Source organism: Lissotriton helveticus, chromosome 6, assembly GCF_964261635.1.
Source record: "Lissotriton helveticus chromosome 6, aLisHel1.1, whole genome shotgun sequence".
NCBI classification, from domain to species: domain Eukaryota; kingdom Metazoa; phylum Chordata; class Amphibia; order Caudata; family Salamandridae; genus Lissotriton; species Lissotriton helveticus.
Window position 1 is genome coordinate 709409264 of NC_136067.1, and position 25470 is coordinate 709434733.

Consider the following 25470-nt stretch of genomic DNA (forward strand, 5'->3'; position numbering starts at 1 on the left):
CAAGAGAAAACAAAGTACAATTAGGGGTGTAATACTGCACCAGAAACTGACGGCTCGACCGCTGTTGGCTAAACATACTGAAGTGCTCGGTCAGTGACGCAGGGTGGCATCTGCTCATGTATCTAAACATAGCTCACTCAATCCTGACCCTCACTCACTCACTCCTGACCTGGCCTTCACTCACTTCTGACCTGGCCCTCACTCACTCCTGACCTGGCCCTCACTCACTTTTGACCTGGCCCTCACTCAATCCTGACCCTCACTCACTCACTCCTGACCTGGTAATCCTTGATAAAACATTCCAGTGACCCGATTTAAAACATGCATTCACTCATCCTCATCTTTGTCACCGCGCCGTCAGGGGTCACTGCACTGCACTGCACTCCAGAGCCTCTGAGCAAGCTCCAGAAATCTGCACAGTGTGAACATCTCTCTTATCTAGCCCCCCGCCTCCTCCACCGAGTGTGGACGCGCAGCCCCGAAATTCTGTCCACTGCAAACCTTAACATGTTGGATTCTGTGCCTGGTTTCATGTGCGCCTCCTGCTGTACTCTGTGCATTTTAGCGCTTGAAACTTGGCTGTCTAAGTTTGAAAAGTCAATATTCGATGTGGGCCCCGGAGAGTGTTTTGATGCCATGAGGGGTGTCCCTCTGAGCGCTGCGTCCCTCTGGGCGCTGCGTGCTGAATCAAGAGATTCAGATTTTGCTGCCAGAATCAAAACAAAAAACAAAAAAGCACCGAAAAATAAAAATATACACCTCGTCCCCTTTAAATGGTCACAAATCGTTCAGAGTATTTTAGAAGGATTATGGGGCAGTCCTTCTTCTAATGTTTGCATTGCTCTTCCGTGTTCGGTTTCCTTGGCGACCATGAGCAGACGCACAAGTTGAGCAGAGGCGAGTACAGCAGAGGCGAGAACAGCACAGCCAAGCGGAGTGCAGCGAAGCAGAGGATGTGAGTAGGAACTATAAACAACTGGCATAGCTACAACCGCAACCTGTGACTGCTGTATCACTATAGAAGGCATCGGTGAAACAACGTCCCTCGTCTAATAGTTAACGATTGTCATGCCGGTGTTCAAACTATATTTCCACCCCCGTCGTTTTGAACAACCCCTACGTCAGAGGGGTGCCGATGCATGCAGGTTCTGCCTGTGTATTCGTGCTCCCCCGTCTGGCTGTGCACACCCTACGAGTGTCATTCGCTTTGCGCATGCGGGATTCGGTTTATTTTTATCTCGCGTGGAGTTTACCCGAAGGTATCAGAGGCTTCACAATAGGAACAGTAATGATACGTGAGGAGAAGATTACACGTCAGCGTGTTAAAAAAGCAAACATTACGTTACATGAGGCAAAAGTGACAATTGTGAGCAAGCAAAATACATGAGGAGCAAACGGTGCATTACAGGAGGAAAAAGTGACATGTGCAAGTTGCAAGAGAAAACAAAGTACAATTAGGGGTGTAATACTGCACCGGAAACCGACGGCTCGACCGCTGTTGGTTAAACATACTGAAGTGCTTTGTCAGTGACGCAGGGTGGCATCTGCTCATGTATCTAAGCATAGCTCACTCAATCCTGACCCTCACTCACTCACTCCTGACCTGGCCCTCACTCAATACTAACCCTCACTCACTCACTCCTGACCTGGCCCTCACTCACTTCTGACCTGGCCCTCACTCAATCCTGACTCTCACTCACTCACTCCTGACCTGGCCCTCACTCACTCCTGACCTGGCCCTCACTCAATCCTGACCTGGCCCTCACTCAATTCTGACCCTCACTCACTCACTTTTGACCTGGCCCTCACTCAATCCTGACTCTCACTCACTCACTCCTGACCTGGTGATTCTTGATAAAACATTCCAGTGACCCGATTTAAAACATGCATTCACTCATCCTCATCTTTGTCACCGCGCCGGCAGGGGTCACTGCACTCCAGAGCCTCAGAGCGAGCTCCAGGAATCTGCACAGTGTGAACATCTCTCTTATCTAGCCCCCCCCTCCTCCACCGAGTGTGACCACCCCCCCCCCCCCAGCTCAGCCCCGGAATACCTTCAAATTTTGGATTCTGTGCCTGGTCTCATGTGCGCCTGCTGCTGTACTCTGTGCATTTTAGCGCTTGAAACTTGTCTCTCCAAGTTTGAAAAGTCAATATTTGATGTGGGCCCTGGAGAGGGCTTTGATGCCATGAGGGGCGTCCCTCTGGGCGCTGCGTGCTGAATCAAGAGATTCAGATTCTGCTGCCAGAATCAAAACAAAAAACAAAAAAAATCGGAGTGGTTGTCCTCTCGGTTGAGTCGAATCTTTATTCGTACAATAAAGTTCTGTGGATTTCTTTCAGTCTTGAAATGCCTCCTTTTATGTCACAAGCGAAGTTTAAGGATGATCCCAGAGCATTTCGGGATTGAAGTAGGGTGACCAACTGGCATGGGTGCCAATTCAGGACAATAATTGGCAACAAAAGTTACGTTTTACAGACAGAGGAGGTCACGCAATAGTATACAAGTAAGTAAATAGGCAACCAACACAAGTACAAGTCAAAATAAGGTTATATTAGGTTGAGACAACGCGCACTTCACAAATTGTGCAGGTCTTTTTGTGGTATTTCATAGGATTTAAAAATATTGAAGCTCTAGGAAATGGCAAAGCTAGCACTTTTTAGGCAACAGCGGTTTAAAAAAATAAAAGAATTGATAAAAGCATCCTCCTTAATGTTTTGCAATTTATGTATTTATTTATTTATTAAGTATTTTGTAGAGCGCGCAGCTACCTCCGACGGAGGTGTCCCGGCGCTGAAGACATTATCTCAGGAGGGTCGGGGGGGAAAAAGAATGAAGTGAGTTTAGATCTGGGAGAAGAACCAGGTCTTTAATTTTTTCCGGAACAGGGGTTCTGAGGTCACGAATCTTAACTCTGTGGGCAGCTGATTCCAGAGTTGTTTGGAAGTGACAACTGCAAGAGCCCTTCCTCCCGTGCGAGCAAGACGGAATCGGGGGCATATCATGAGGCGGAGATGATTGGATCTGAGGTTGCGTTGTGACTGTGAGAACTTCAGTCTCACAGTCATTAAGGGCTCTGAAAGCCAGGGTTAAGGCTTTGAATTGGATCCGCAATTTTATTGGGAGCCAATGGAGTTTGATAAGGTGGGGTGAAATGGAGTGGCGATAAGGAATGTTATTAATCAGCCTGGCTGCAGCGTTCTGGACTCTCTGTAGCTGGTTAATGAGGTAGGATGGAACACCTACATACAGGCTGATAGCGTAGCCTGCAATGAAACTTTCACAAACATCTTCTTACAACCAACCTAAGACCATTTCCCCAAGGAATCCCACCCACAGGACTGCAGTAAATCGAGACCTTTTGTTTGCCTCTTTCATCCTAATTGTGGAGATAACCGCTCTGCTACACTACCTTCATCTTGAAGGTATTTTGTCTGTGGGATTTGCTGAAACTTTCAGTGATAGGACAAATGGGCACAGATGAATGCCAGAAGCGAATGTTGGAAGCAGTTTTACATGGATCTGGAGCTCATGAGGCAGAGAAAGATATTGGATCCACAGGAAGAGAAATGGCACTTGATGGTGAAACGTTTTTTGCAGGACCTTTTAGATGCAGAACTAAATATGTAAAGAAAGCAGCCCTTCTGCAAACCGATAACATCTCAGATGTTTCAAAACTGTGTATATGTCCTAATCTGTGATGCTTGCTGCTTGCCTTAGTATAAATGATCTGTGAGACACCATGCCTTCTTACATTCACGTTCACAACATATCAGTGCATTGCCTCATTTAAAGTAGGGCATCCAAACCGAGAAACTCAAGATAGCCACCAGAAGCAGGGCAGAGAGGTGAATGAAGAAGGGGGGGGGGGGGGGCAGGGCAGTGAGACAATAACATTTCGAGATAAGCTTCTGCATTGGCAGTTACAGCAGAAAGAAGAAATCTTTCACTTCAGGCAGCGTAACATGAACTCTAGCAATGAACACCCCTTTCGCATTCAAGCAGCGTTTACATGCGCAGATTCACTACTTGCCGCATTTCCATCTCTTTGCAGCCGCCCGGCCCCCCTGGCTACCCCCTCCCTCTGAATCACCACACTTTTTTTTTATTCTGGCAGCAGAATCTGAATATCGCGATTCATCCATGTAGCGCCCAGAGGCTCCTCCCTAATGGTAGAAAGTGCCTGGTTTCCAAATGTGATTCAAACACTCCTAGGACCAGAGAGTGATACCTCTGTGGCACGCCACAACTTTTCTAACACACAAGCAACCAGCTACTGCGTCCTCAATTACTCTATTTCAAAAGTCAAAAAATTACTTTATTCGGTTTCAATTAGGAAAAACCATAAAAGTACATACATATAAGCCAGTTACATTCATGACATTTGATACAATTTAAAAAAAAAAAAAAGACGACTCAGTCCAAATAAAATAGCTTAAAATACAAAATGGATACTAAAAACTAGACAATATATAAATCAGAGCAAAGTTGAAAGTGCATCGATCTTCTATTATAAATTGCTCCTGTGGCGAATACAAAATTTCAAAAATGTAGCGCTATTTACCGCCAAGCAGTCTATTTCATTTTGACTAGAGATAGCTTTAGCAGTCGCGCCAGACTCATGTTTCCCAAAATGTTGATACTAAAAACACACACAAAAAAATTCCGACCGAGGTTAGACAGCAAACAGAAGGGGATGATAGGATAGCTTGATTCCAGTGGCATGGAGAGCACGGGACCCACCCCTGAGCACACCCTTCCCACATAGGGCGAACAAAAAAAACAGAGGCAGCCCTCTTTATTCATTTGTTGGTTGTTGTGTCACTCACATTTTTCTTCCACTTCCTAAAGTCTACAGCAGGGGGCTATGGGTCAACCCCCTTCAGCCACTGACTAACTTTAAATTGTGATTGATGGCGTTTTTCAGCCAGCTCACATGTGCACAGCCGCCTGAAAAGGAGTTTGTGCCTGTGCTATTACCAGGTCTTCCAATGCACAACGTGTTGTGTCTACACGTGCTTTACAGGGGTTGTGGAGTCGATAAAGCGCTCCGTGGCCTACCGGGTGCACTCAGCGCTAAATAACACTGAAGACCATGTAACCAAACCGCCCCAATCCACCCCAGTCCGGGACTACAACGAGATAGCGCCTACTCAAGCTCTCACAGGCAGGGGGCGTCCTTCCACCACCCACAGGGGAGAAGCACATAAACCCAGACCACCCGGAGGGACCACCACAACCACATGACCTACTCATCAGTCTGAACTCCAAGCATCCCTCGGGAAGAACCACCACAGAGACCGCCCCCACCCAAGGCCAGGCCACCTGTGGGGGCCGCCACTACAAGAACAAGACCGCCCACCGGAAGAGCCACCTCAGAAGCCAGCACCACAGCATGCCACCGGATTCACTGCAGGGGATGCCCCACAAATTCCCCCAGGCCTTCCCGTGCACAGCCTCCTTGCACTCTGAGGCGCACAGGCCTCCCCCTGCTTTGAGGCGCATAGGTGATTCCCAAAGATTGATTTGGTAGCAGGCTTCCTAGCAGCCAAGATGATGTCTGCAACTTCCTTGGGATGGGAAAAGGACACTGTCTGGCACCATTCAGTCTCCACTTGTACTGCCGCAGTGTTTGGGGCTCAGGGTGCGGAACCAGACCACCATACTGCAAGAACAAGATCACACTGTATTATAAAGGGAGCAAAGTATTGAATGCCAGCTGATCAGCATACCAGATCCTCATTGGATTAGGATCAGCCGTGCTCCATCTTTGTACAAAACGTTCAATGGAAGCAGTCAGTGGCTACTTGTACAGCCGACCCCGACTAGATGAACCTAAATGCATCCCCAAGAATCCATTCAGTGAGAAATGTATAGCACAAAACGGAGGACATTCCCTGTTCTAGGTTGAGGTGAATGAGTCTGTGGAAATCCCAACATGGAGATCTCCACCACGGTCATTTCAGGGTGAAGATTCCACTTGTCTCCAGCGAGAGAAGAGCCCCTGCTTTCACATTGAGGGAACCTGAAGAATAAGCTGGTAATGGGAAAATTCCCCATCGTTGCACCCCTGCCAGAGGTGAATCATCTCCCAACACAGGTCAATTACAGCAATCTTCTCAGTCAATTTATATATTAGATGGTGCTGGAGCGGTCTGATAGAATCGAAGTGTTGCCATCCGAGATGGAGGCAAGAAATGCTTTTAGAACAGTATGGACAGCCAACAACTGCAGCACAAAGAACACCCATTTGGGCATCCGAGGCCAATAAAGCAGCATTTGTGATTACATTAGCCTGTTTTTGACAAGGGCTAAAGGAAATGGTTGAAGGAGTCTATTCATTAGTGCAGATCTGATTGGAGGATGATCTACACTGAAGTGAAGAAGCAATGCTTTGGCAGTCATGTGGCACGAACAGGATGTACGAGGCACATCAAATATAAGACATGCAAATCAAGATCCTTTCTCAGTCCAAAAAAATCTATTGAGTATCCACAATCTTTTAAGGAAAAGTCATCATACTGGTCATTCAGACACTTATGTTCTCCAGTATTGGATCTTTCATAGATTAAACATGCTTGAAACATTCTCCGTCGAAGTGGGGGTACTATAGATTTGGAAGTTGGTGACAGAGATCTTGTGAAGAAACTTGAGTCTGAAGAAGCAGTAGCTTTGATTTGTGAAGTCTCTGATTGTGATTTGGGTGCCTTTTCAAAAGCACAATGTGTGCAGGAGATGAAATCTGATTCTATTTTGAAGGAAGTTCTTTCTTTAATTAAGAATGGAGCACCACGAGAAAATATGGTGTCTTTTGGAGTTAAACCATATTGGAAACTCTTGGATGAATTATCAGTGTGCAATCAAGATGTCATTATGAGAGGTGATAGGTTTGTACCGCCAAGTGGTCTTCGTGTTCATATTTTTAAACTTGCCCATGAAGGTCATCTTGGCCAAGGGATGACTATTAAGAGGATCAAACAAGAGTTTTGGTAGCCAGGTATGACCTGATGACGATGGCAGCCCCCGCAATACTTGAATCAGAAACATAGCCCTGAATCGATCATCCGAGTCTATTCAGAACAGAGCTATAATCGACATTTTCTAATGACCGACCCTCCAGGTCAAGGCTTCATCCTACTTCAGTAGCTTGTGGGCCTATAGTCCAGGGTGAGGTTTTCAGACAATATCGTCCGGCGTCTAGGGTGTGACTTCCGGTAACTCAGTTTCCGAAGTATCATTCTCGAATGCTGGTGAGCCCTCTGACCTTTCAGCGCCCGTTCCACTTTTACTCGAGATGGGGCTGGATGCCGTCTAGCTATGTTTCGCAACTGCCTGCAGCAGTTTTTGGCAATCTTGACTGAGCTCCCTAGGAGACAGAGCTCTGGACCCAGCTTTACTGCTATGAGGGCTGTTACCCTGCATCTTACAGGTACCAAGGACTGAGCTATGAGGCTCCAAGACATGAAACCCAACATTGGAAAGCACCACTTCACCTGAGCTGCCTAGCTCAAGCTGAAGTGGGCCAACTGTGCCAGCGTGGTCCCCAGATTCTGCCGACCTACGAAGAAGAATGACACAGAAGAGCCACAAAAGCACAGACTGTGGAGAAAGCAACTCACCCAGCGCCAGCCCTGCTGGCCTGTCTGCTGTTCCCATCAAAGTGCGCCAAAAGTCATCTCGTCCTGCAACTGCTTTGCCTCCAAAGCCTACCTTCAACAGAGAACCAGGGACTTCCATAGAGCACTGGAGCTGCCCCCTTGCATCCTTCAGGCACCCCAATAAAGACTGTGAGACTCCGGAACGGCAAAAACCTGGCGCCGCAAAGTACCACTGCATCTGCGCTCCCGAGCCCAAGCTAAAGTGAGCCAATGGTGCCAGCGTGGTCCCCGAGGCCTCCAGAGACAAAGCCCACCTTGGACTTGGCCACTGAGAATTTACGGACACACCTGGAGACTGTTTGCAAGACCCCTCCACAGCGAGGGCTTCCGGTGACGAAAATCAGATGCCTAAAGATACCTCTGTACCCATTGCCCCTGGACCCTGGAGAAGAGGACCAAAGGTGTTCCAAGCCTCACAAGAGTTGAGCCCCCCTATTGGTTCAGTCCGACTGGTACCCCACTCCAAGCTTGCAGCCTCTTTTACCATGGACCAATCTCCATAGACTTAAATAGGGCACCAACCCCTGTAATGCTCCTCTGCACCCGGTGCCCCAGTGCTGACAGAAATGAACGAGGTCGGAGCGTGACGCCGTCGCTCCGGGCTATCATGGCATCATGAGCAAACAAATCCAAACAGGTCTGGCTGGCCGCGACGTAGAGGGCCAGGTAATGTGTCGGGAGACCCGCAAAGAGGACCTGTTAGAGATGCAGGGCGTCGGCCACCTCTCGTTGAGCTTCCGAAAACAAGGCGTCCTCAGGCGTCGATTCCGGATGTCGTTGCAGGAGTCGTCTGGGCCCTCGAAGTCACACGCATTACAGATCGATTTCATCTCTGCTGGAGTCAGGATCACTGGCGTCGCCGGGCGTCTTGTGCTGTGGTGCGAAGTGCAGTGGTGTGACGTGCAGTGCCCCGTGTCGCGGTGCGACCTTCGGCTCTGTGGCGGCGTCAGATGGCGTCATTGGTGAGACCAGGGTCACAGTGCGAGCTGAAGGCGGAGCTCATCACGGTGCTGGCAGGTCACGGTGCAAGCTGCGGTGTTGTCCTTGCTGAATCGCTGTTGTCAGCTGACAAACTAGAGTCGATGGCGCCGGCATCGGTAGCCCAAGGCTGTAGTGCGGGATGAGGGCAGTGTGTCGTGTTACCTTATGAGCGGTGCCCTCGAACCACGGTGCAAGCAGCTGTGTCGATTTCGGCGTGTAGTGGCGTCTTCGGGGATACCAAGGCGTCGTCGCGAGGCGGTACTGAGTGCGGTGCACTGAGGTCGCAGTGGCTCGGTGGCGCTATGCTGTACCCTGCCCGGCTTAAGATCACTGATGAGGGGTCTCCAAGGGTCTTCAATGACCCCAAAGTCGTCATGAAATACCTGCAACTACGGAAGCCCCAAGGAGCGCGCAGAAGGTCTCAGAGAGACAGATTGCCTGGTAGAGAGGTTATGTCAGATGTAGGATGAGCTACACACAGCGAAACCACATAGACAATGATCCTGTCAAACAGGGTACTGGCGCCCTACCAGCTGTACTTGCTACTTGGTAATCGATGTTCTGAGGATGACTAGCCAAACCTGTAGATGCATCAGTCATGGTTCTTTTATTGCGCCTATATCCAATATGAACAATTCTGCTGTGTTGGGTGTATGATAAGACTACGCCATTCAGATAAGTAACACGCAGCGGCAGCTATTATACTATTCTGTTTAGATCACCCTGTGGTGGGGTTACCATTGACTGCTACCACAGACATTCTGTTTTGAATTAGTATACATGTATATAGATTTACAGCACTGTGAGCTGTAGGAATGCAAAGATGTGAGGCAATGTAGACCTCCCCCTCCGGACGATCTAGAGGAGAGTGAAAGACTCGGCAGCTCCTTACCCCCTAGTGACTGGCTGAGAAACTGAGAGAGAGAGATAGAGAGACTGACAGAGAGAGAGAGAGAGAGAGACCGAATGACTGACAGACTGACAGAGAGAGAGAGAGAGAGAGACTTACAGACTGACTGACTGAGAGAGACTGAATGACAGAGAGAGACTGACTGACTGAGCGAGAGAGACTGACTCATTGAGAGAGAAAGAGAGAGACTGTAATGGAATTGGGGTTACAGTGTGTATGAAGCTATGCAATGACTCTTAAGATTGCTACTGTCTACTAATAAAAATGTATTATCAAAATGTGCTCTTTGTAGTTACATCTGCTTTTGAAATACTGCATTGTCGCTTTGTCTAATGTTTTAAAACGGAAACCAGAAGGAGCAGTGGATGCACTTTTGTCAAAACTGAACAATGAGTGGGCCCTATGTTGTATATCATGACAGGAGTCTGCATCAGGAAACCCACCTAAAATTGGGCAAATTTCCCTGGCGTACTGATGGCAGGGACCCTGTAATGAATGGACCACCACCTATGATAGCCTGCTGACAGACTAAGCCCAACCTTTAACTCCACCATCCAGTGTTACTTATAACGGCTGTATTGGTGACAGTGGCGTAACAATAGCCCCGCATCCCCTGCAGTACGGCGGGTCGCTGGCCAGAGAGCTCTAGACTGGCACGGTGGATGGGAGGGGGGCCCCCTGCATGTAGTTTGCAGTGGGGCCCCCTCAAGTTTCGTTACGCCACTGGTAAGAACAGTCTGTGAGCTTTCCTCTCAGAGCTTAATAGCCAAGGTCAAGATTTTGCAATATAACCCACAGTGTTTGGTGAGGTTACCCTTGACACAGAGTAAAAGCAAATTCTCAGTTAGAGAGAGAGAAACTTTAAAAGGTTGGCATGTGGGTGCATATTATTTCTATTTATATAGCGCTTAATGGCCCTAAAAGGCACTGGCATAGGATTTGTGCTCTCATTATTGTGAGTACTTTTTGTAATCAATTCTGGCGAGGGCTTTCGTGCACGTGTCTGCATGGACAATCATGGCTGCTCTTGCCATTTGTTTATAGCAGACAGCATGCGGGTGTCCGTAAGGACTGTGGACAGTCCGACGCGGCAGACTAAGCGTTTCAGCATTCATTTTCTGAATGAATCTGACAAGCATCACTTCTTCGTCATTAACTTCACTTTTCGAGTCTCTCCACGTATTCATGGCTTCCCCATCTTTCTGCTGTTCTTGCGGTGTTGGATCTAGCCCTGATCTCTTGACTGGGTGAGAGTACTCTGCTTAATTCAGAGACTCTGTCCATCACCACCCCTTTTTGTAAATAATTTTGTCCACCCTAAGCGTGGAAGGGTATACTCAGATGTGAGTCCCTTGCTCATTGCACCATCAGGATTCAAGCAAGCCGGGCCGAAAACGGCTGAAATGCCAGAAACCGGTCCCCGGAAGCTTGTTTCCTTTCCAGTGTAAGAATTGGCTTTTGTAGTCTGGTCTGCCCTGTTCCCATGATGCACTGGGCCAGGGACAGACTAATTTGCATACAGCCAGGTCCTGAAACTGGGATGGTGCAATGAGCTAAAAAACGGTGTTGGATCTAGCCCTGATCTCTTGACTGGGTGAGAGTACTCTGCTTAATTCAGAGACTCTGTCCATCACCACCCCTTTTTGTAAATAATTTTGTCCACCCTAAGCGTGGAAGGGTATACTCGGATGTGAGTCCCTTACTCATTGCACCATCAGGATTCAAGCAAGCCGGGCCGAAGACGGCTGAAATGCCAGAAACCGGTCCCCGGAAGCTTGTTTCCTTCCCAGTGTAAGAATTGGCTTTTGTAGTCTGGTCTGCCCTGTTCCCATGATGCACTGGGCCAGGGACAGACTAATTTGCATACAGCCAGGTCCTGAAACTGGGATGGTGCAATGAGCTAAAAAACGGTGTTGGATCTAGCCCTGATCTCTTGACTGGGTGAGAGTACTCTGCTTAATTCAGAGACTCTGTCCATCACCACCCCTTTTTGTAAATAATTTTGTCCACCCTAAGCGTGGAAGGGTATACTCAGATGTGAGTCCCTTGCTCATTGCACCATCAGGATTCAAGCAAGCCGGGCCGAAGACGGCTGAAATGCCAGAAACCGGTCCCCGGAAGCTTGTTTCCTTCCCAGTGTAAGAATTGGCTTTTGTAGTCTGGTCTGCCCTGTTCCCATGATGCACTGGGCCAGGGACAGACTAATTTGCATACAGCCAGGTCCTGAAACTGGGATGGTGCAATGAGCTAAAAAACGGTGTTGGATCTAGCCCTGATCTCTTGACTGGGTGAGAGTACTCTGCTTAATTCAGAGACTCTGTCCATCACCACCCCTTTTTGTAAATAATTTTGTCCACCCTAAGCGTGGAAGGGTATACTCAGGTGTGAGTCCCTTGCTCATTGCACCATCAGGATTCAAGCAAGCTGGGCCGAAGACGGCTGAAATGCCAGAAACCGGTCCCCGGAAGCTTGTTTCCTTCCCAGTGTAAGAATTGGCTTTTGTAGTCTGGTCTGCCCTGTTCCCATGATGCACTGGGCCAGGGACAGACTAATTTGCAAACAGCCAGGTCCTGAAACTGGGATTGTGCAATGAGCTAAAAAACGGTGTTGGATCTAGCCCTGATCTCTTGACTGGGTGAGAGTACTCTGCTTAATTCAGAGACTCTGTCCATCACCACCCCTTTTTGTAAATAATGTTCTTGACCAGTGGCGTTGCCAACCCCTCACTGGCGTGGGGGTGGTGTTGGTGTGCCCTGTTAGGCAAAAGAGATTATTTGCAGGGCGTTAAACTCAGCAGTTCTGATACTGGCTATGTTGTCTTGTAACTGTATGCACAAGACACAGTTGTCCCTTGGAGGCTATAGCCTACAGGCCTACTTTTCCTATTTGTGAGTGGCCTGTGCAGGACAGTCATTTTCTTTCTGGATTTCCCTTCTCTTTCTAAAACGCAAGAGCAGAAACATTGTGGTAGGGTCACCAGGGTTTTAATTGGAAGCTTTTTCAATATTATATGTAATAACCATAGTTGCAGCTTATTTATATTATGCAACAAATAACCATCGGCAAAGCCAATAGTTCTTACTTCTTGTTGTATCATATATCTGGGGATGTATGACATTACAACGCATGCTTTTACATCGCATGCCTTTACAACGCGGTTTTTACAACGCAAACCTTTACAACGCATAGCGCTTTGGGGTGCTGGATAGTGAATAGTTTAATTTACTATTCCAACTCCAGTCCCCGTGGACACTAGGGAAGGTGTTGGATAGTAAATTAAACTTATTCCCTATCCTAGAGCGCCCCCCAGCGCAATGCGTTGTAATGGTTTGCGTTGTAAAAGTTGCGTCGCAAAGGCACTGCATGGTAAAAGTTGCGTTGTAAAGGATGTTTCCCTATATCTGGATGCAATGACAGATACAGCAAAATACAAGTCGGGCGGCACACTATGCTAAACACAGATTTTTAGCGTAAGTGTTTTAAAGCCATGCCCCTAATTAAACTGGCCATGCCCCTTTGAGAGACCCCACGTTTTTTCATCCCACTTAAACCCCTGGTCAGCAGTGATCTGTTTATGTAAAACACTGCAGATTTTAAGCAAGTAGGTCAGGTGTCAGAGGTGAGGAAGAACTGAACAGAGAGGTCGGAGAATGGAGGGCCTTGGACTTCAGAGCGAGAGGTTCATGTCCTGAGGGCTGAACAGATGGAGCGCAAGGACTGACAGCCTTTGCCACTAGAACGAGTTCCCTGCGACATGTTGTCACAAAGTGTGAGAAAGCTAATGGATGAGGTAATGAAGGGGGCCAAAGGTCACAAGTGGAAATCATGGCAAGACAGACTCCTGCCTGAGTTCTTTGGAGGGCTGTACATTGAGTGCCATAAATGTGGTAATAGTAGTGTCTGTTATTTACAGTACTTAGAATCGGCAGAACTGTAGCAGAAAGCGTTCAATGAAAACATTTTATTACTCTGTGATGCAGGAACAATCATAAACTCTCACTTGGCCTGTTCCATTATCTGAAGAAAATTTGGAGCGTCTGTTGTAGCGTCTATTAAAGCTCATTAATGTTCCACAAGACATTCAAGGGGCTGGTCATCCCATTTAGCTGCAGTGGCCAACAAGACTTTATCCCAGTAGGTTATGACAGCAGCCTTACCTACCTGGCTCTGTTGCACTTTGTAAGTAGCAACTCAACACATATCTTGCATATATAGGTTATCAACGTATTTAGTGACTGCCCTCAGGCATTAAACACAAGGCTGGTAGCAATTTTAGAAGAACTTGAGCAGACCTGATTGGTTGTGGCTCTTTTCCTTTGGTGATGGGGCATTGGCACGTGCGTGTTAGCTCAAGTCTGGCACCTGGCCTATGGGTAGACTGAGAGCCCCTCTGATTGGCAAGGCGGGCAATCTGCCATCGGCCGATGAGCCTCTGCCTGAGGCCAGTTAGCGGGACGGTGTTTTGGTCTACTAAGGACTGGTGTACCCTGTGAAAATCTGTTGTTACAGCCTTCACACACATGTCAGGCCAGAGGGCTAATGGCAGAGGCAGAATGACAGTGGGTTGCTCGACTGTCACAGCAGGAGGTGTGCCTGCACTAGGGCTCCCTCAAGGTGTGACAGAGACTGCAAGGAACTGCTGATGGGAAGCCATTAGCACTTACAATTTTGAGGTATATGGGTGCATCGTCTTCCTTATTCAATATTGATACATGAAGAATAATTCAAGATCTTGGACTGTGATTTTAAGTTATCCTTTTATTCATGATTTTCATCATTTTTTCAAGATGTTGCAATATTCGGTATCTGATTATCGACAGCTGACACGTGTTTCACCCTTACATGGTCATCAGGATCAGGACTTCCTCAAGGCTTTTACAATTTGTAATAGCAGTTCTTATTTTGTTTTTCTATTTCAGGTGTAACTCATATTTTCGCTTAGCGCAGTTAGTCAGAGGTAAAGATTTGGTTGCAGTCTGTTGTGCTGCTTCCTTGTCTACAATATCCCAGTTTGCAAATGCTTATATTTATATTCAAATTGTAAATATAAATACATATTTATATTAAATATATATATATATATTTATATTGTAGATATATATTGTAAGTATATTATATTTATATTAATAAAAGAAAATATTTATTGTAAATATATAAATAATATATATATTGAAAATATATTTATATTAATATTTATATTGCAGAGAAGGAAGCAGCGCAACAGACAATTAGAGATCTATTTCAAGGATATTTCCCATTATGGTTTTTTTTGCCATTCACTGTGGACCTGATAGGTTTCAATTCCCACTTCTTCATGCTGGTTGATATGTAGGTTGGTGTGACGGAATTGATGTGTCAGTATAACTTGAATTGGTGTTCTGTTGAGGAGGTAAATGCTTAGCCAACTACAGGGCTTTGAGCACTGCTGTGTGAATGATGGTGCTAGCTGAGTCTCATAAGTACTGTTGTTGTACCGTGATTTGTGACAGTAGCTCTAACTGTATGTAGCGTTGAGGTGGCAAATGCTTAGGCGACTGAATGAGCCGTGTCCCAATGCATGATGTTGGCAGGAACTGTGTCTAGCTTGTTCAGCTGACATAGCACACAGTAAGAGTATAACAGGAGTTGGGTGTTATGTTGAGGTGGCAAATGCTTGGCAACCTCTATAGGTTTGAGCCATGTTTTGCACATGTACCTGGGGTTGTGTTTAATTAGTGCTCTTTGTATGTCCGAGATGTTCTGCTCCTTAAAATGGTGCAGATGTAGGGTTTATCTGTGGGAGAGATGCACAAGGGGAGGCAGTGCTAGTCCAAGGCTCACAAGAACAAACAACAGTCATCTGTCTAAGCTTTGGACACCAAACAAGTAAGCATCCTGTCACCGTCTGCCCTCCACCCTACATTTTGGTGCAGTTAAAACAAGGAAACACATGTGTGGAACCAACCTGCCCAACAGAGGTGCCTCAACCTCCTACCCTCTGGAAGTGCAGTTTCTATGTCCGCCATGGCCGCAGTGAGCATCCAGGTGAGCTTTGAGGGTGGACGGCTGATATGAAAATCCATATGTATGACGTATAGGGACTTGGATCAAGTATCTCTCTATGACCCAGACTGGCCCACACAACTTGCTAAGGGTTTCTCCACCACTAATAAAATGGGGTGACACGTTTACTAATATGACATTCGCTGCCCCCGCGCATCCTGTTATTAAATTCAGTGAGCAGCATTTCCAATAGGAGCAGAGGTGAAGAGAGGTGTTGCTGTCTTTATATTTTTGTCCATCTGTATTTCTGGGCGGAAGAGGAAAATGTGACCTATGACAGACACTTTTAACCCCTGGCTCAAACACCTCCTCTGCATCCTATGTTTCTACTGGGAATGAAATTTTCTGTTTGGAATATTTCATGCTGAAGAAAATAAGGCATGCTGTTGCAGACCTTCAAGTATTGTATTTTTAACTCTTTAGAGCCAATTATTTGGGAAAATTATAAATGTATTTTTGGGATTGTCAGCACAGCCCTGAAGTGTGAAGATTCTATGTTGGCGTAGCTCACCTAAGTGTGTTTGTTGCCAGTAATTATATTAGAACTTTTTTAATTGTGGACTACACATACCATAATGCAAATAGAAATGAAAAACAAATGTATGAAATATTCACAGGTTTAGTTGGGAAACTTGAGAAGCTTGTAGCGCTTTAAGAAAGGTGTGGACCTTCAATGCGTTACCATGTCCTGCGACTCCGGGACTGTTTGCAACCCCTGTGATCTTGCATCACTGTCAAGTGATCGCAGTCGTGACATTTTAGCTACCAGCACTGTTCATGCTTTATGTTTTGAGTCCATACGTGCAGTGTTAAATGTGAAACTACAAGTCCTCGAATGCACAATGGTGTTAGTTAACAACTGTTACTAGTTACTAGTGTTACACCCAGCATGGAAAACTTGACACTACAATTTTGGCAAAATTATAGCAGTGGCTGGCTGAGTGAAGCGATCCTTTGCTGCTGACAAATGTGGTGGTCTCAAGTTTATTTATTTCAAGAGTTTTATATAGCGCTGGCCAGACTCGAGGGTATCGGAGCGCTTTGCAACATACGTGTCAGGAAATCACACAGTATTGCAGTAGTATTTATTAAGTATTCATTCAGAAGCAGCAATAACATTTTAATCGATGATTGAGGTAACAGCTACGGGATTTTTTTTCGCGATTCTGCTGGTTTTTTTCAAGCGCTTCCGTCATCACATTTCAATATTGTAATGTATGTTAAGGCGCTGGTTAACTGCACCAGTTCTACGGTGGGTTCTGACAAAGACAGAAGTACATTACTTTTGCTTCACTGATGGTTGAATATTGATATAAGGATACTGTATTTGAGTGCTCAGCGAGACATTTTGGATTTTGTTTACCCGGAGCTCTGCTCAGCAAACTTTTGGGTGGAGTGAGGTGACCCACCCCATCTTGCTTTTGAGCACCTATTGTGAATTGTCAATTTGTACTTGAGCCAAATTCCTGCTGAGCGCCCGCTTCTATCCCTGTTACCTCATTTTTCAATGTATTACTTTTGTTTCCACATGCATGCATGAAACATACATATTTTCAGAAGTATGAGGAACTAGAATCCATTTGTGTCCTTTAGGTAGCAGCAAGTAACTTCCCGATGTTGTTTTGAAATCCTGTGATGAGCGGTTGCTTTAAAAGATGGTGGAGGCACAAAGTTTTGGGTGTGACAAGAAGGTTTCATTTAGTAGATCCCAGATTCTAGGCAGGTGTGTAGCTGCACAGGCTGTTGGAGAGATACTTAGGGGCCATGCCATGGGCTGCCTTGAATGCAGGAGCAATTAACGCCTACCACTCAAGCCAGTTTTTATTGCTTATGGGGCCTCGACCTGTCTTAATTGTCACACTAGTAGCAGTTTGATGGTTAGTAGTTTTATAGGTACTATCATTGGCAGCACTGGTAGTGGCAATGGGGTGTGCTAGGCACAGTAGCCTCCTGACGAGGGCCCTTGCACTTGTTTATATACAAATTAAGCACTGGCGTGGGAGTTGGTAGGTTGTTAGAGAAGAGATGGGTGTTGTGACTAAATTAGTTGTTCCTATTTCTTGAGAAGTAGGGAAGTAGAGACACTGGGGATGGTTGGAGAAAACAAAGGGGTCAGCAGTAGGGTTTTAAGTGGGCCGGGTCTCGAGGGGTCTGAGCACCGGCAGTTTTTTTAAGGGGGGCTCGAAACTGGTCTCTATCGGGCTCTGTTTTGAGCCCTGGCACAGGCGGTCTGTTTTTTTTCCGGACTGCAGTGACAGCAGTTTGCTGTCACTGCAGTCTAGAAAAAAGTGCCAGGGGGCAAACAGCCTGATAGAGACCCGTTTTGAGACAGCAGGCACGTCGATGTGCTCTGCCCACACTGCTCACTTCTCACTAGTGAACAAGTTACGGCATGACGTCATGCCAGGTGAGCGTTGTGGGGGAAGGGAAATCCTTTAAAGAGTCATTTTCTTTCTGGATTTCCCTTCTCTTTCTAAAACGCACCAGCAGAAACATTGTGGTAGGGTCACCCGGGCTTTAATTGGAAGCTTTTTCAATATTATATGTAATAACCATAGTTGCAGCTTATTTATATTATGCAACAAATAACCATTGGCAAAGCCAATAGTTCTTACTTCTTACTTCTTGTTGTATCATATATCTAGATGCAATGACGGATACAAAAAATACAAGCCGGGCGGCACACTATGCTAAACACAGATTTTTAGCGTAAGTGTTTTAAAGCCATGCCCCTAATTAAACTGGCCACGCCCCTTTGAGAGACCCCCCCGTTTTTTCATCCCACTTAAACCCCTGGTCAGCAGTGATCTGTTTATGTAAAACACTGCAGATTTTAAGCAAGTAGGTCAGGTGTCAGAGGTGCGGCACGTAGGCTGGCGTCAGAGGTGAGGAAGAACTGAACAGAGAGGTCGGAGAATGGAGGGCCTTGGACTTCAGAGCGAGAGGTTCATGTCCTGAGGGCTGAACAGATGGAGCGCAAGGACTGACAGCCTTTGCCACTAGAACGAGTTCCCTGCGACATGTTGTGACAAAGTGTGAGAAAGCTGGTGGATGAGGTAATGAAGGGGGCCAAAGGTCACAAGTGGAAATCATGGTAAGACAGACTCCTGCCTGAGTTCTTTGGAGGGCTGTACATTGAGTGCCATAAATGTGGTAATAGTAGTGTCTGTTATTAACAGTACTTAGAATCGGCAGAACTGTAGCAGAAAGCGTTCAATACAAACATTTTATTACTCTGTAATGCACTGTTTGCTACCTCTTGTATTTTGTTGGCTCACGATTGTCACTTTTGTAATGCACCGTTTGCTTCCTCTTGTATTTTGTTGGCTCACGATTGTCATTTTTGCTTTATTTAATGTAACGTTTGCTTTCGTATTTTGCTCACTTGTAATGTTCTGATGTATCAGTTCTGTTCCTATTGTGAAGCACTCTGACACCTTCGGGTAAAGTCCGCGCTATATAAAAACGCATAAATAAATAAATAAATAAATAAAGCTGCACACCTGGGGCAGCGCACTGTGAAACAAAGGCGGGGGGGGGGGGGGGGGGGTGGCAGGGCCAGCGCACTGTGAAACAAAGGCGGGGGGGGGGGCTGGGATTGAACCGGAAAGGCGAGCCGCATCTGCAAGCAGTGAATGGGCGCCTTTCTATGGTGGCGGGGGAGCTTGCAAAAGCACCCCTCGCTCCCCGCAGCCCTCCTCGCCTTTGTGCGGGCATCTCCTGGGAGCCTCGGCCGGGCCGGGGAAAGGGAGGAGGCCTCGTAGCTGCCGGAGCCGAGCGCAAGGCAGGGGGCTCTCCCTGGTGAACGGCGGTTAATGATGGTCAAGCAGTAGTAGTGTTCGCCGCTGGATCTTGAAAGCGCATGCGTGCAATCACACGCATGCGCACTAAACTGGCAGAAGAGTGGGGAGCTTAAAAATACATGCGGCTAAGACATGGACAGAAGTGCGGCTGCGCATAATTATGCGCATGCGTGCAAACGCGGGGGGTGTAAAGACAGATGGGGTGGGTCTATTGATAGTACACCGGTCATTGCTTAAGGATTTCATGTTCCGAAAGTCGCTAGATGGAGACTGCGCTTTAGACGTAGTGCCTCAATAGCGGCCATGTTGTAGTCAGGCAAAACGTCACTTAAAAGGCGATTTATCAATAAACGCATTGAGTCTCTTGCAACAAGCCTATATCATTTTAAACCCAACACATCCAGCATAGGCGTACCATGGAAATACTCACAAGTGCATTAATATGCAATTACAATAAATCGCTAGGGCTTGTCGTTTAGTTCAAAACTATTGACCGACTTGAAGCAGAGACTGGGTTAACATTTAGCTGTGCATCCATTCTTTGGCGATTGGATAGGCTTAAAAAAGTCAAAGAGTATAAATGTTTACGTTTGTTTGACTTTAAAAAAAAATCAGTCAATATTGCCTTCTTAGATTCTGGATCTGTGAGCGTCCTTTGGAGTTTTAGGTGATGCATTAAGCTAGTTTGAGGCGGGAATGGTGACTTAAACGCTGTGGGACCGATTTACTTACAGTTTAGCTGGCAAGGTTTCAGTTTGCGTTTGTGACATATGCAGGTTTTCAGGGAATTTATAAGTGACATTTACCTGCCTTTGTGTGACACTGAGTGACTCTTTATAGCTAATTCAAGACCGCTCTCTTCTTCCATAAATGCTTCGTGTACCCAGGCTTTCTCCTAACCCACAGATCGCAGTGGAATCTAAGAACCCCTTTGACAATAGGTTTCGCAGATACTCTTTCCTTACAGAAACCAAAATATCTCAACATTTATGATGGTTGTAGAAGTGGCCAAAAATGACAAGTTTAAACTAGTGCCATAAGACCAAGAATATAACTCAACTGGCCTAAGAATGTCATTCAGAAATAATTCTTTGGAACGACAAAGGACAAAGAATATACCTAAAAACAAATGTGCAGTGGGACATGATTAATTTTAACAGACGTGTTTATTATTGGGGACCCAGGATGTCAGCGCTTCACAGCGCTGCAGTGCTCATTTTTAGGTCTTGCAGCCGACAGCGCATAGGGAGGGTTATTGATTACAATAAAGGGCTTTCAGCCAGCCCATCGCTTACCATATGTTGGCATCATTACCACTATTCTTTGTTGTCTCATCATAATTGACCAGAGTGTGCCCTACAACAGTTCTTTCTTTGTCTCTGGTGCACGGACCAGGCATAGATTGACTAACTTTTATTAGTGACCATCCGCTGCTTGTGCTGTGATTTGATGTACTATTTCTTTTTTTGCATTTTTATTATCACACGCACTCGACCACACTCCACGGCATTGAAGCAGTTTACATGGTCACAAGTTACATTACAAGTTCACATAATTGTTTTTAGACACTAAGGAGGATAAGAGATTTACCAAGCACCACAAGATGTTGAGCTGACGCACAGACTTGAACTTGGTTCCCCATGTTCTGAAGTCGGCAGCTCTGGCCGTAATGCTCCATGATACTACTGTCCCCTTCCAACGACTCATTCTCCATTTTGTGTATGGAGAAGTGATGCTGGCTCCAGAGGGTTTTTTTGTTGCCCCGCCGGCCCTGCCCAATGCTGGAGTTGCCGAACAACAAGCCTGCTGCCAGATGTTGATTTCATGAACTTCACCAGGGTTGGATTGGGATCAAAAATAGGCCTGGGCACGCTAAAAAAAGTGGCTCACATTTGTGGATTGCATTTCAGCAAAACACTGCTTTGGGGAAGTATTATGAAAAGAAGGGGGGTGTCGGGCCCTCAGGATGTATGGCGCAGCGCAGGTAACGCTGCGCGCAATAAAAGGGACCCGGGACACCGTTCTGCTATTCCGCGTGGTCCGGACTAAGTTCCGAGACCACGCCCCATTTATTTTATACTAAGCGCGGGGTGACATATCACGCCCACGCTAGCGCACAGCTCCGTGCGCAACAACTAGACTGCGATCCCGCAGTCACACAACATTACATTCCTTTTCACCTTTAATAAAAAGAAAACAACAAACAACAGTTCAAGAAGTCACTTTGCGCCGTCTGGCTGGGAAAATGAAGAGAAAACGGCTGAAGGCCGGTTACCAGTCTGGTTCGCCCTCAGCCTACTGCAAAGTCCGCCAGCTGCGAGGATGGGGCTGGGTTTCTTCTCAGTCCATAGCGCGTGGCTTTCCCACGAAACAAGACTCTCCGTGGAACGTCTTGCCGGGTCGGAGTTGGCGACCGCCAGTCCCCGGACAGATGGGGGCTGGCAGCACTGGGGCTTTCAGAAGTCGGTGAGCTCACCGCAGACTGGTCTACTGGGGTTCCATGGTCGCTGTCCGATGGATCACTGCTGTGTCCTGCTGGGCTGGACAGCGATCTGCCGGATTCCTGCCTGGAAGGATCTTCGGATGGAGTGGAGGCTCGCTTGAAGAAAGACACGTTGCGTGTGACCGTTTCTCCATCGCGTTGGGCCGTGACCATGGTGCCAGACCGGCGGGTGACTGTCCATGGTCTGGGCTCGAATGGGAGCCGGAACTTGCTTCCTGGGTACCGGTCTCTCACATAGACGTGATCCTTTTCTCCTATGGACGATCCCTTGGCCCGACGCCTGAAGCTGGCGTAGTCATTTGAGCGCTTTCGATTGAGCAGAGTTTGCCGGGAGTTTGCTACATTCGGGGTCCAGGTACGATGATGAGGGATCGTGTCTTTGACTATCCTTCCCATTGCCGACAGCCCCGGGGCGGCTGTGGTCGTGCGATGGGGTGTGAGCCGGTATTCCCTCAGGAACGTGTAGATGGCTTTCTCTGTCGTGTATTTCTATAGGTTCTGATTCGATCCCCCTATTCCTGACCCTATTCTGGTTAAACTTACTAGCTAGTTAACTAACAGTCAGCCCATGAGGCAAGAAAACCCCCATGATGCAGATACCGTTATCTGACGCAGTCACACTACGGCACAGGAACGTGTTATCTGATTAGGTCATAACGCTTGAGATCTAATTAGACAAGCGACATTCCTCCAGCCCCTGATAAGGCATACGACGTTCTCATAACAAATCAAACCTATGACAACCTGGATAATCCGTGCGGCCATTGTTTTGATTTCACAGAGAACTTTAGTAAAGAATGTGCTAACGAGCAAGTCGTATGACATCTTTATTGACGTACCTATGTCCATCCTTACGTCAATCTCGGCACCTTTAAGGTATAAATATTGCCGACCTTGCCCTATGCAAATACACGCGTGGTGACAAGACGGAGCAGCCATACTTGCCGAAGCCGAGAGCAGAAGCAGACCCCGCAGGCAGCAGCCCCGCCTTCCTGACGCGCTGAGAGACGCGCTGCTATCTCAAGCCGAGAGACCCAGCACCGGCGCTTCTGGGCAGCCCTCGCAGGCAGCCTGGAATATCGAGAGCAGAGAAAGAGATACCATTCCTCATTCATCCTAAATTCCAGGTACAGAACTGAATAACCCCTCCTAGAGAATTCTTTAGTTATTCACTTGGCAAAAACAAACTTAAACTAAACTGTAACTTTCTATTCCCGCCCACGCATTAGACTTAGGTCAGGTACACGGGGTAGGCGTATTTAGAAACACCAGTTGAGTACGTTTAGTCAAAATGTATATGTGTATGTAAATATATTTTAATCATTTTAAACATCATATGGCTCAGAAACCATATCAATGTTTTTACAGTATTATTTTATACTATTGCTTCTAATGTATGCACTTTACTTAACTATAAGTATTGCAATAATATCGATCCATTTCTCTTGTACGAGAAAAGAGACTGATCAATAAATAACATCTTTTATTGAACACGCCCGTCTCTTCCTTTTCTCTACATTCTGATGAGACTAAGAATGCACGTACTGACTGAGTAAAATAATTGCCTTGTGCTCACACGACTCTCGAGATTGACTCTTGATTAGGGGAGAGCAAAGTTGTCATGTTCTATGGTTGTCAGAAACTAAATCCCTTCTTGTCTAATCAGGGGAGTTCATCCTTCCTTGAACATTCGAGAAAGTTTCTAGCGAACTCTGAGCTTAGCTGGCAAACCCAAAAATTAAGTCTAGTATCGACAGTAGTAGACCTAGTTAACGTCTGGCCTAGGCCTTTACTGCTGTAGGTACTATTCCAATGCGCAGAGCCTATTGGGAAAATAGGAGCTACACTACATGGCGCCCAACGCGTTTGGAAAGGGCGATAAAACTAACGTAAGACATTTAGAGTAACTCAGTCGTGCTTTCTCACTCAGACCCCTTTTCCCAAATACTCCAAAGACGTCTGGAGTGGGTGAAAGGTTATTATATCCTCCAAAACCTCGCAGGAGGGAACTCCTATGTATGGTTCTTGGTCTAGTCAACGTTGAAGGATAAAACAGTTCCAGAATATTGTGCATCTAATCTCTGTTTCCATAAAGAAACCTGATCTGCAAACAAAAATAATACCATCCTGTCAGTAAAATGGGAGACAGTGATGGAGAAAGAGAGGCAATTAGATTAGCTACTGAAATAGCAGCAGCTGATACTACAGCACTCGATGCAGACCCGGATATAATACTCATCCAGGTCGCCAAAAGGAGAGCTATAACTCTAAAACTTATAGAAAATGGACTGACACCTAGAGGTGGTACAGTCATATTCGTAATCGAGGCACACGAATATCGGCAGACAGAGGTATACTATACATGGATACATTTTCCAGCAGCAAATGCTGTAACAAAGTACTTCCACTATTACAAAGTAGAGGAACCTCCTAATGAGTACACTCCTTTCGAGGAGGTGGAAGTACCACTCAAATTCCAAGAGCATTTGCTCTTATTTGATGGCGCCCTAATACATAACAATCACATTACAAGGCTCGGTCCTTTAGGAAGACCAGGAGCAACGTGGCCGGTCCTAGCCGGATACACACCACATCCAGACATCGAAAGAATGCCTGCAGCAGAGCTATTAATACAGCTAAAACAACTACTAAAGATTCACAGACAATTAGTTCAGTATGTAATGCGGACTTCAACAATTCAGCCAGCGATTAAACTTCCACAGCTGACCCCTCACCAGGGGAACACAAATAAAATTACACCACAGAACATCCAATCCTGCCTAGGTAAAGTTCCAGCTAAACGGGAACAAATACCATTCTGGTTGGCACAGAAAATTACCCAAATAGAGGCGGTGTTTCCTGACACCACCCCGCTGGAAAAACACAGGATTCTGACTATATGTCTCCCAATGGGAATCGCACCACACATTGAGGACTGTGACACTTGGGGTACAGTCTTTGCTTCCATCTATACAAAAACGCACGGTGTTCCATCCATTTCGGTAATACCAGATGTGCTAAAACAAATTCAAGATGAATACGGTCCAGAACCTGCTTTAACTCTTGGTATGAAATTACTGAAAGACTTCAAGCAAGTCTCGGCTATATTACTAGCCAACATAAAAGGTGAAGCAGCAAACGTGGCGATCCGCCAGAGGTTAAAAGAGACAGATATAGCAGACCAACCAGCTGAAATTGCCAGAATCATAGAAAAATCCTATGAAGAACTAGGCAGAGATAGTCTAGGTGGAATACCAGTAAAACCGCAACTGACTACAAGTCCAGAAAAAATATTTTTTAATAGTAATTCACCAAAAAAGAACTGGGATGGAAATAAACAATCCAATCCTAAAGAAAAGAAATTCCAGTCCAGAGGAAGGTCTCCTAGGCGAAGAGAGAAATCTCCAAACCCGAGACAAAGGTCACCTCAGAGTGAACCCTCTGGGAATAGATATAACCTTAGAAATAGGGATAATATTAAAAAACCTGATAGATATCAAGACATTGATACACGTCCCTCTCAATCTTTTCAGAATTCCTCGCAGAAATCGGAAAGAAGAGGACGATCAGAA

The 25470-nt window shown here is 46.3% G+C and overlaps 1 protein-coding gene across 1 annotated transcript in view; it reads left to right on the top strand.

The window, feature by feature from the left end:
• The first annotated feature begins 855 nt into the window (after window positions 1-855).
• Window positions 856-25470, top strand: part of CFAP206 (cilia and flagella associated protein 206) — a 603144-nt gene continuing 578529 nt past the window's right edge. Inside the window, exon 1 of the mRNA XM_078648188.1 lies at window positions 856-955. The gene's annotated coding sequence lies outside the window, so the exon portion shown is untranslated. The remainder of the gene's footprint in view (window positions 956-25470) is intronic.